This window comes from Dromiciops gliroides, chromosome 1 (assembly GCF_019393635.1).
Source record: "Dromiciops gliroides isolate mDroGli1 chromosome 1, mDroGli1.pri, whole genome shotgun sequence".
Classification (NCBI taxonomy): domain Eukaryota; kingdom Metazoa; phylum Chordata; class Mammalia; order Microbiotheria; family Microbiotheriidae; genus Dromiciops; species Dromiciops gliroides.
Window position 1 is genome coordinate 649524502 of NC_057861.1, and position 11206 is coordinate 649535707.

Consider the following 11206-nt stretch of genomic DNA (forward strand, 5'->3'; position numbering starts at 1 on the left):
TCATAGTAATTAGGTTGATAGTAAAAATTAAAAGTTATATCCTGAAGAAGACGGTTATCCTAATTTTCCCATAGTCAAGACATTTTAACAAGGAAGAATGACATAGAGACCTGGTCTTGGAGTCAGGTAGACCTGAATTCAACTCTCACCTTGCCACATACTAGCTTTGTAACCCCAAGAATGTCACCATCTCTCAGTGCCCCAAGCATGCTTCTAAGAGTAGAAGTTGTAAGGAAGATACAAATCTATACCAAGAAAGGACATTCTTTATGGGGTGCTCCCTACCCCTCCCTCCTTGAGGTGAAATAAACATGCCTGATTGAGCCCACAATTAAGTCTAGCGTGAGAAAGATCAATCATCATACCTATGTTCTTCCCCATGTTCTGTCTAATCTGCCTGTACAGACAGTATTCATCTTCACTAAATGACCTCTGAGTTCCTTCCAGCTCTGAGACAGTAGACAATCAATAGCAACATCGTGTCCAGAGGTAATCGCATGCTATTTATATCTGGGGCTCTGTGTTTAGGACCAGGAACTGAATAAAGTAGTAAGATTGTTAAGAAAATGAAACATCTAAAGGATATTTATCAATGTCTTGAATAAAAGTATAAATAGCATGCTTATCAAACTTGTATATGACACAAATCTGGGACAAATAGCTGATACAATAGATGACAAAGGAAGTGTTCTAAAAGATATTGACAAGATAGCTCATTGGGTCCAGTTAAGTAAGATGAAGTTGAATATGATAAAAATGAAGTCTTACACTTGGAAAAAAATCTACTTCACAGATACATGGCTGGGTGATGGGAATGGATTAAGTGTAATTCAATCAAAAAAGACCACAGTTTTTAGTGGACTGAAAGCTTAATATGAATCAATAGCATGCTTTGGCAGCCAGGAAAGTCAATGGGATCTTTGGGCATATTGACAGGCATACCTTTCCAGGAATAAAAGATTTATAGTACTCCTGTATTGTACACTGGTCAAAACATAACTGGATATTGAGTTTGATTCAGGGCATCAAATTTGGAAAAGATATTGATAAGGTAAAGCATGACTAGAGTAGGGAACCCACAGGGATGAAGGCCTCAGCTTCAAATTGCCTAAGGATTCATTGAAGGAAATGGGATTTGGGCCTGTAAAAGAATTGAAGGAGGGTATAATAGCTGTCTTAAGTATTTGAAAAATTGTCAGGACGAAGAGGGTTCAACTTGTTCTTCTTGACTCCCAAGGGGAATGAATTGAAGTAGCAAAGAGGCTGATTTAGTCTCGATGTAAGGAAAAGCTGCCTAATGAATTTCTTTGCAAAGTAAGGCGTTCCCTTTTACCAGAAGTCTTCAGACAAAGGATGGATGAGCCCTTGTTTTTTATGTCATAGAAGGGAATGTGTTTTGGGTACCATTTGGACTAGTTGGTCTCTCAGTTCTACCACCTCAGGGGTTCTATAAGTTCCCCAATAGTAGGTAAAAGAAGCATATATGAAAGGACTCCTCCCTGACTAATGACTAAATGAACATGTTCATAGAATTATTGATTTCATTCCAAAAAGGACCAGATGAGGTTAAGCAATTTGCCCAAAGTCACAAATATGGCAAGTGGTAGAGTTGGGATTTGAACCAAGTCATTTGGTTCCAAATCCAATACTTTTTCCATTACACCCTACTGCATAACATTCTCACTGATTGTGTATCTTAGAAAGAATTGCTACAAGTCATACATAGTTTTGTTTTAGGTCCCTCCCCAGTGCCACATTGTTTGTTTTATAATTTCTTTTTTTATTGTGAAATAATCATTAATAATCATCTTCTTATTATACTGTAAGAATAACAAAGAAGCATATATAAGAAAAAACCATAAACAGCTCTGTTTTCATACATTATGACTCTCCTCTTATTTTATAAGTGTATCTGTAACTAAATCCTACTACCTGCAAAGAAGAGTCAAAAACTGACCTTTATCAAAGAATTTTTCATTGCATATATTTTTCCTTCCTTCCTACTCAGGGTCAGGGTGCCAAGGAAAGAGTCAGGATGTTTTCATTTTTGAAAGGTTGATGATTTCTCCCAGTTAGGAGTAAGAGAGAGACAGAGTCAATTTGAAGGAATTTATGACACTTTTATGAACCTAAAAGCATATAAATCTGCCTTATATAATTAGTATGCACTTTAGAGAACCAAACTCATGAGTGTAGAGCAAATTAGCAAAGAAGATGCATTTCAATGACATATTTTACTGTCAAGAAATCCATTACCAGAGGTATAAAAATAATAGCTCTCCTTTCTATATTTTGAAGTTTACTAAGTGATTCCCTCACAACCCTATGAAGTAGGTGGTATAAATATTGTTATTCCTATAATTCAGACAGAGAAGCTATTGTTCTAATATATTAAGTGGCTTACTCAAGATTCCACAGTATCAGTCTAAGCTATAGCACAGGTATTCTGATTATAAAACCAGTGCTCTAATACTTTGAGGCTCCCAAGGAGTACTTTCCTGGTTCACCCCCTCCTTTCCTTCAAGTGAAGAATAAGTTGTGGCATGTTAGCCCTCATTGTTCTACCTCTCCTGAGATGATCTTACATGTAATGATGCAGAACATGACAATAACCTATGTTCCTTTTCTCTCTGTCCCAAGTAACCAAGATAGATGTGTGTGACAGTGGTATGTGAAATACCACTGGATTTGGCATCAGAGGACTTAGGGCCAAATTGTAACTCTACTCTATAATATTTATTTATCATTAAGAAAGTCATTTAAAAAAAAACAAAAAAAGTTATTTCTCCTCTTAAGGCCTCAGATTCTGTGAAATAAGATATTAAATACCTTCTAGCTCTAAAAGTTATTAATCCACGAATGTAACCCTCATTTCAGCTTTGTCTCGATTCTGATCCATCCTGAAAAAACCTGGATCTAAGACATTATTATTATACCTTCTTCTTCTTGAGCTTCTACCAACACCTACAAAATAATGAGTAGACCACAACTTCCCAACCTCATTTTTATCACAGTTCAACTTTGATTAAAAGTGGTATATACCAAGATTTGTTAATAGAGGAATCACCTTATTATTACATGTAACTTTAATATTGTTAGTACAAGAACCACTGATCCAGTAGGTCTACTGTTATACCATTATCTCTGATTTTATCAGTATTTATACTTTGTCTACCAATATTCACACATATCTTATATGTCTGAGTAGAAAACTTTCATGAGTAACTACATTTGAAAGAATTCATCACCTGGTGGCCCATTTCTTTGATAATAAGCTTATTTAAGATGGTCCTTGAACAAAAGATATGCAATGTATTGCCCTTAAATGGTTTAACCATCAGGATTCTACATCAACAGAGCAAAGAGTCCAGATTGTGAGGAACATCACCCCACCCCCAAAGTGGAGCCCATTCTGGATAAATAACATGCCAGCTTTCCATCCATTTGTTTACATTCGTATCGTTTGCCAAATTGACATGCTTCTCACTATCTGGCAAAAACCAAATGTGAAAACATGGTTTACTCAGAGAAAGGACTTGTTTTTAGAGAGTTTTGGTTAGAAAATGTAGTCAATTTCTTATATTGTTTCTTTTAAAATATCATTTTTAAAAATGTTTTATTTTCCAATTGCATGCATTTCCCTTTGTCCCTAATTCTGCAGGACAACAACAACAAAAGAATAACTGAAAAATGTTTATAAAATGTCTTTTAGATATTAGATGTTATAAAACGAGGCAACATGGCATAATACAGAGAGGACTGGAAAAATCTTAGTTCAAATCTTGTCTATGATGGATGGTCTGTGTAACCCTGGACAATGTTCTAAACAAGTCTCTAAGATTCTAAGTTTCAGAGAAGATACTCAGCTGCCTTAGTTGAGGCTCACCTGAGTGTTCCCTATGAAAATGAAATCATACAAATCCCTTAACTAAAAATGAGAGCCAGTAGAGTACAGTGGATACAAGGTTGGCCATCAAGACAAAAAACAGCTTCATTTATAGTAAATTTTAGCTATGTGACTATATATAAATTACTTAACCATTCAATAAAGTCTTTAAAATTCTAAGTGGCAATGTTGTTAATCTTTTAAATATTACCTCGATTTTGAAGGCTCACAAATTCAAGTTCATGGAGTTTTGAATTGTTGATCTACATTAGGAAAGGATATTTTCATACTAGGAGTTCCTGATACAGATGAAATCACAGACCTGAACCAAAAAGCTAAATGAAATTTTTTTTTTAAATGAGTCAATCAGGCATGCTAAATTAGTATTGCATTAACAGAATATTTTAATGCTTACTCCCCTCACTTTTTAGCAAACTTCTTGAAATTTATGTAGTCTTCTGCCATGTGCTAAAATATTTTTCCTTAGTACTGTCTTCTTCAGCCTTCTTCAAATTGAAATTCCCATTACCTAAAAAGTTGTTAAGAAAGTAATATAAGATTACCACAAGATGGCAGTTTTGAACCTCATAATCAACTATGACTATACAATGATCAAAAAAAAAGAATAGTAAACATTTTCCCTGTTTCTTTTTTTTTTTTTACATATTATCTTGTAAAGCAAAGGAATATGATTTTTGTTTTGTTTTGTGGAGAAGTAGTTCATGAGAATTGGAGTTTCAGATTTCTAAGTCCCTCACCACGTGCCTCTACATTGTACAAGTCTAGCCACAAAATCTCTAATCAGCATTGTCACTTATTATCAAATGTTTCAGGACCTCAAATGAAGAGTGAGTGGTGGATCACCCAAATGACTTTATGTGCCCTCAGTGGCACTGATATGAGCATGGATCCTGATTATATGTGACAAGGTAGTAACCACTAGACCTCTAAAAGAACCTCATCAACAAGAAGACAAAGTCAAACACAAGTAGTTCAGGCTTCATAAGTTAGTGCTTGTGGTCACTGTTACAAAAATGATCAGAAAAAAAAGAGTACTTAATGTCTAGCCATAAGGAGAAAAGGAATGCAAATAAATGAAGATGACAGGAGTAGAGGAAGAAACTACATTTAATTTGGAGTTATCTAAAGGAAATAGAACCTGAAAAACTGGGATTAGTACTGATTTCAGAGATTAAGAAAAGCAGAAGTTATCATGATGTAAAAAGGAGCCTTGCATTTGGTCAGAGGCCGTGGGTTGAAAGGTTTGGGTTTTGGTTTTTTGTTTTGTTTGGGTTTTTTTTTTTTTGCTCCCCCCCCTGCATCCCCCCCTTACTGCCTGTATGAAATGAGGCAAGCCATTGAACCATTTTGTGCCTCAGTCTCCTCATCTGAAAAAAATGGAGCATCACTTCCCACTCTATATCTTTGTTCTGTGGGGAAAGATACCCTACTGCAGAAAGTTGTTTTGATTATTGTAGCTGAATTTTCCAAATGCAAATTAAATATAGATTTTCCAAAGAAACATGCTCTATAAGCAGGGGTACTTGATGTTTTTTTGTGTCTGCTGAAGATTTCTCAGAATAATGTTTTTAGATGCATAAAAGAAAATGTATGGGATTGACAAGGAAACCAGTTATATTGAAATATAATTATCAAAATATTTTAGAAAAATTATCTACAGACCCCAAGTTAAATGTCTCAGTTCCACTTGTACACTACATGGACTCACTTGGTTTATGATGTTCTGTTGCATGTTGATTTCCAACTGAATGCTCCTATCCTTCCACTGACAACCGGGAGCATGTCAAAGCTAATTATCTGCCATCACGCCCTGTTGCATGAGCAGCACCTTGCCTGCTGCTGCTGGGACCTTGGTGCTGTCTGCTGCTTTATTTGCATGGACTTCTGAGTGTCTCTGCTGTGTACAGATCACACAGAATGTTGCCCAAGGGGCAGCTATGGGCCCACATGTATTGGAAAACATACCTAAGGCCCTTCCTTATAGCTTCAAGAGTAATAGCAGGACTCTTACGCAGGTTCACACACCCTGGCAGCAGAAAGGGTCATCTGTTGCCTCATCTGCTTTTTGGTGTCTGGGGTACAGTGCCAGATCGGCAGAGGACTTTGCTTCTGCTCATGCAAATGTCTGTGGGAGGCTCCTCGGGTTGGCAGAGATTCTTTCCATCCCCCCAATTTGTGGCTGCACCGTCTGTCTGCCACGTATGTGCTTCAATCGCTTGTTGAGGAAACCTCAAATTAGATATTTCCCATTTTCAGATCTTCTATTTCTGCCTCTTTTCCTTGTAAGGACCAAGAACTTCCCCAAGAATTTTAAATGTTCCTTCCTCGAATTCAATTAATAGAAATGATATTCAGTTTTTAAATGATAAAGGAACAATTATTTATATAAGTTTCAAGGCTTTGCAACCAGGCGACTACAGGAACATATATCCTATTAATTTAGGAGATTGTTCCAATATTTAAATGCTTTGTATCATTAAGATAAAAGAAAATTGTATATTACATGCAATTATATAAGATATATTACATATAATGCATGATATATTATTGCACTATAAAGTATATGAGGAGAGTTTGGAGCTATAAGGAAGCTTAGAGGAAATTTAGTTAAATCCCCTATTTTACAGTTGAGGAAACTGAGTTCAAGAGCATTTAATGACTTTCCCAAAGACAGGTAGGTAGCAAGGATCAATTTGAATTCCAGTCTTCTGATTGTGGAGCCAGTATTCCTTCTATTATTATACCCCTGATTCAGACAGATTATCACTGTTTGGATCTCACTAAATTTCTTCACTCTTTTCCTAAAAAGGCTGAATTACCTTTATTTATTTTTCTAAATTTAAATGAATTACAATTAATTATCCTTTTGGAAATTTAGAGAATTGTCAGAAAGTGTTCATGTTAGACTAGAGCAAAAGCAAGAGACTGATTAGGACAAAGGAGGGGGAAATGTTTATTCTGAAAGGGAAAAAGAACAAGATTTTTAGTCAGAAGTCAGTGGTTCAGATTTTGTTCACAAAGGTGGATTAAGTATCACATGAAATTAAGGGATAAAGGACTGGATGATTATAAACTATTTTCAGGAAAGCATAATGTTGTATAGCAAAGGTTCTGAACTTGGAGTCAGTCAAACAGGGGTTCAAATTCCAGTTCTGAAACTTTCTGTGTGACCATTGGAAAAATCATACGATCTTTCAGATTCTCAGTTTAACTATCTGTAAAATGGAGATGATTTTCTTTGTATTCCCTCACTCATACCCTTGCTGTGAATAAAATTATGTCTCTCTACAACTTAAAATATAAAAATGTGTTATAATTATTATTCATCACTCATATGACCTTGGCCAATTGATTTCCCCTTCTGGGACCTTAGTTTTCTCACCTGTAAAGCAAAGGACTTTGAGAGGGAAAGGAAATCATTTTCTTTAATGAAATCCCTGAAAAGGGGGATTATTCTAAAAAAAAATAAGAATAGGATTGAGCTAGATGATCTCTAAGATAATTTCTCCCATTTTAAAATGCTGTGATCCTGTACTATTAGCTAAATCATGTTGTGTGTGTGTGTGTGTGTGTGTGTGTGTGTGTGTGTTGTTCAGTCATTTCAATCATATCTGACTCTTTACGACCCCTTTTGGGGTTTTCTTGGAAAGGAAATTGAAGGGGTTTGCCATTTCCTTCTTCAGCTCATTTCACAGTTGAGAAAACTGAGGCAAACAGGGTTAAGTGATTTGCTCATAGTACTACAGCTAGTAAGTATCAGATCGAATTTGAACTCAGGTCTTCCTGACTCCAGGAAAGCTAAGTGGACCTGGAGTCAAGAAGACCCATATTCGTGAGTTCAAATCTGACCTCAGCCTAGTCATGTGACTCTGGGAAAGGCACTTAACCTTGTTTGCCTCAGTTTCTTCATCTGAAAAACGATCTGGAGGAGGAAATGTCAGCTCATTCTAGTATCTTTCCCAAGAAAACCTCAAATGGGGTCATGAAGAATCAGACAGGACTAAAAAAACAATTGAACAACTTCCTGGCTCCAGGCCCAGAACTCTGCCTACTGTGTCACCTAGCTGCCATAGATAAATAGCTAGATGGATAGAGATAGACGGACAGACAGACAGACACATAGATAGATATTTAGGGGCAACTAGGTGGCACGGTGGATAGAGCACTGGCCGATAGAGCACTGGCCCTGGAGTCAGGACGACCTGAGTTCAAATCTCACCTCAGACACTTACTAACTGTGTGACACTGGGCAAGTCACTTAACTCTAATTGCCTTAAATATCCAGGGACATGTCCAGTCATCCCAATATATATCTTGCCACTAGACTCAGATGGCTCTAGAGGAAAGAGTGAGGTTGGTGACCTTGCACATCCCTCCTTCACTTAAATCCAAATCACTGAAAGTTATAACATCACCCTGATGTCATGGTCCTCTTCCAGCACAAAGGGTAAACTACAACAATAACAACACAACAGATATTTAGATTGATAGTTGGGTGTGTGCGTGTGTGTGTGTGTGTGTGTGTGTGTATACAGTGTTCAGTTAATAGATTAATTTTTCTCTGCTTTTTATGCTATCTCATTAGGCTAATATAAAAATTGTATTAAACTTTAATGTGTTAATAATGTTACAATAAAGTTCTTGAACAACAACTAATAACCTTGATATTGAATGTTATGTTCAATGACTAAGTCAATTCCCAAAGTAATGAATGTTTCTCCCTCTTTGCAGTGAGTTGGAGGTAAGGAGACTATAGATATTGATGGAACATTACATATACTGTTGTTCACAGTTGCTATGTCGACTGGATTTGCTGAACTACAATCCTAGTGGTGGTGGTGTTCTATTTCTTTTTAATTTCTTTGATGTTTTTAAAAAGGGATGGTTTGTTGGGTAGGGGAGAAGACGGTATAGAAAAAAAAGTGATACAAAACCAAAAGATAGCAATAAAATTCAATTTAAAAAAATAAAAATGCTCACCACCTATCATTTTCTTTCTAAAGGATGATAATCCTATTTCCTAATGTTTCAGGGAAATTAAATTCAGTTTATTGCTCAGAAAACAAAGAAATAGGGCAGTGTTAGCACAAAATGGACTGACCAAAATAAAATCCTGAGCCAGTGTAAAAACTTCTGAAAGTATATGATGCTTAAAGTTAGTGTCCTCTAGATGTCAGTATAGTACTGAATCTTACAAATTATAATTTGTACTGAAAATAAAAAGCTGAATTTATATTGGACAAAATAAAATGTGTGAACTGTGCCAGTTAATGCAATAAGAAATCTTTGCTAAATGTTGAACTGAAATATCTGCAGATAGTTTTGAGGTTCATTTTCGCCCAACTGTAGTTAAAGTCATTAATTTCTAAAATAATAAAAAAAATAAAATCATTTTTAAATACCATACTGATCTGTTAGGGAAAATTCTAAGTGTTATTAAATTTACATTGTTAAAAGATACTCTAAATCAAATAGATGATTGGAAAAAAATTGCAAATAGAGAAGGAATTATACAGAAAAAGAAATTTTAAAGTAAAAATAACTTTATTATGATTTTATGATTCATAATTAGACAGCACAGTTCAGTGGCAAGAAAATGAATTTAGAATTAGACAACCTTGGGTTCAAATTCTGTTTCAACTCTTGCCTATGTGTCTGTGAAAAATGTTTTCCCTCTCTGTATATTTTGTAGAGTTCTTCATAAATAAAACAAAGAAATTGACTTCTAGAGAGTAGAGAATATTTTTCTTTTTCTTTCTCTTTTCCTTTTCCTTTTTGTTTTTCTTTTTTTGGGACTTGTATCACAAGTGCCTAAAACAGGGCCTGGAACATAGTAGCCATTTACACACTTCTTGATTGATTGGCTCTATTATCCCCTTCCAGTTCTAGATGTATCTATTTCATTCAGAGTTCATACTTTTTTCCCTCCACTGACACAAGAAATAATTCTAAGAAAAAATAAAGTTGTCAAGTCAATAATACTTGCTATTAATTACTACTAAGTATTAAGTCAGCATTTACAATATACCAGTCACTGGGCTAATCACTGGGGATACAAAGAAGGTGGAAGGGAGGAAGATAGTGTCTGGACTCATGAACCTCATATCCTAATAGGATACACAACATGAAAACAACTAAGTACACATAAAATTTATAAGAGTAAATTGGAAATCATCTCTATGGACTAGGGACTGTGGATAGAGATTGGGAAAGGCCTCTTGTAGAAGGTAAGATTTGAGCTAAGTCATGAAGGAAGCCAAGGAAGACGGGAGGTGGAGGTAAGCTTGCAACAGGGGGGAAAAAATCTATGAAAAAGTAGAGTCAGGAGATGGGATGTCTTTTGTGAAGAAGAATAAGAAGTTAGTATTCATGGATCATAGAGTACATGGGAGAGAATAAAGTAAGAAGGTGGCAGGTTGTGAAGAACTTTACAGCCAAATAGAGGATTTTATATTTGATCTTGAGACAGCTAGGTAGCTCAGTGGACAGATGGCGGGGCCTGGAGTCAGGAAGATTAAGTTCAAAATTCACCTCAGATACTTGCTAGCTGTGTGACCCTGGGCAAGTCACTTAACCTTTGTTTACTTTAACCCACTGGAAAAGGGAATGGCAAACCACTCCAGTATCTTTGCCAAAAAAATATCATGGACAGGGGCAGTGGATAGAGCACTGGCCCTGGAGTCAGGAGGACCTGAGTTCAAATCTGGCCTCAGACACTTAACACTTACTAGCTGTGTGATCCTGAGCAAGTCACTTAACCCCAATTGCCTCACCAAAACATTTTTTTAAAATATCATGGACAATATGGTCTGGGGGTCAAGAAGAGTCAGACATGACTGAATAACTGAGCAATTTTTTTTATCTTGGAGGTAATAGGGAGTCATTGTAGTTTATTGTTTAAAGGAGTGAACATAGTCAGATCTATATTTTAGAAATATTCTATGGGGGACAGCTAGGTGGCATAGTAGATAAAGCACCGTCCCTGGATTCAGGAGGACCTTTGTTCAAATCCAGCCTCAGACACTTGACACTTACAAGCTGTGTGACCTTGGGCAAGTCATTTAACCCACATTGCCCCACCAAAAAAAAAAAAGATTACTATGGCAGCTGAATAGATGATGGCCTGGAGTGGGAGGAGACTTAAAGCAAGGACAGTAACCAGAAGGCTATTAAAATAGTCCAGGCATGGGAGCTAGATGGCACAGTGAATAAAGCACTGATCCTGGATTTAGGAGGACCTGAGTTCAAATCCGGCTCAGACACTTGACACTTACTAGCTGTGTGACCCTGGGCAAGTCA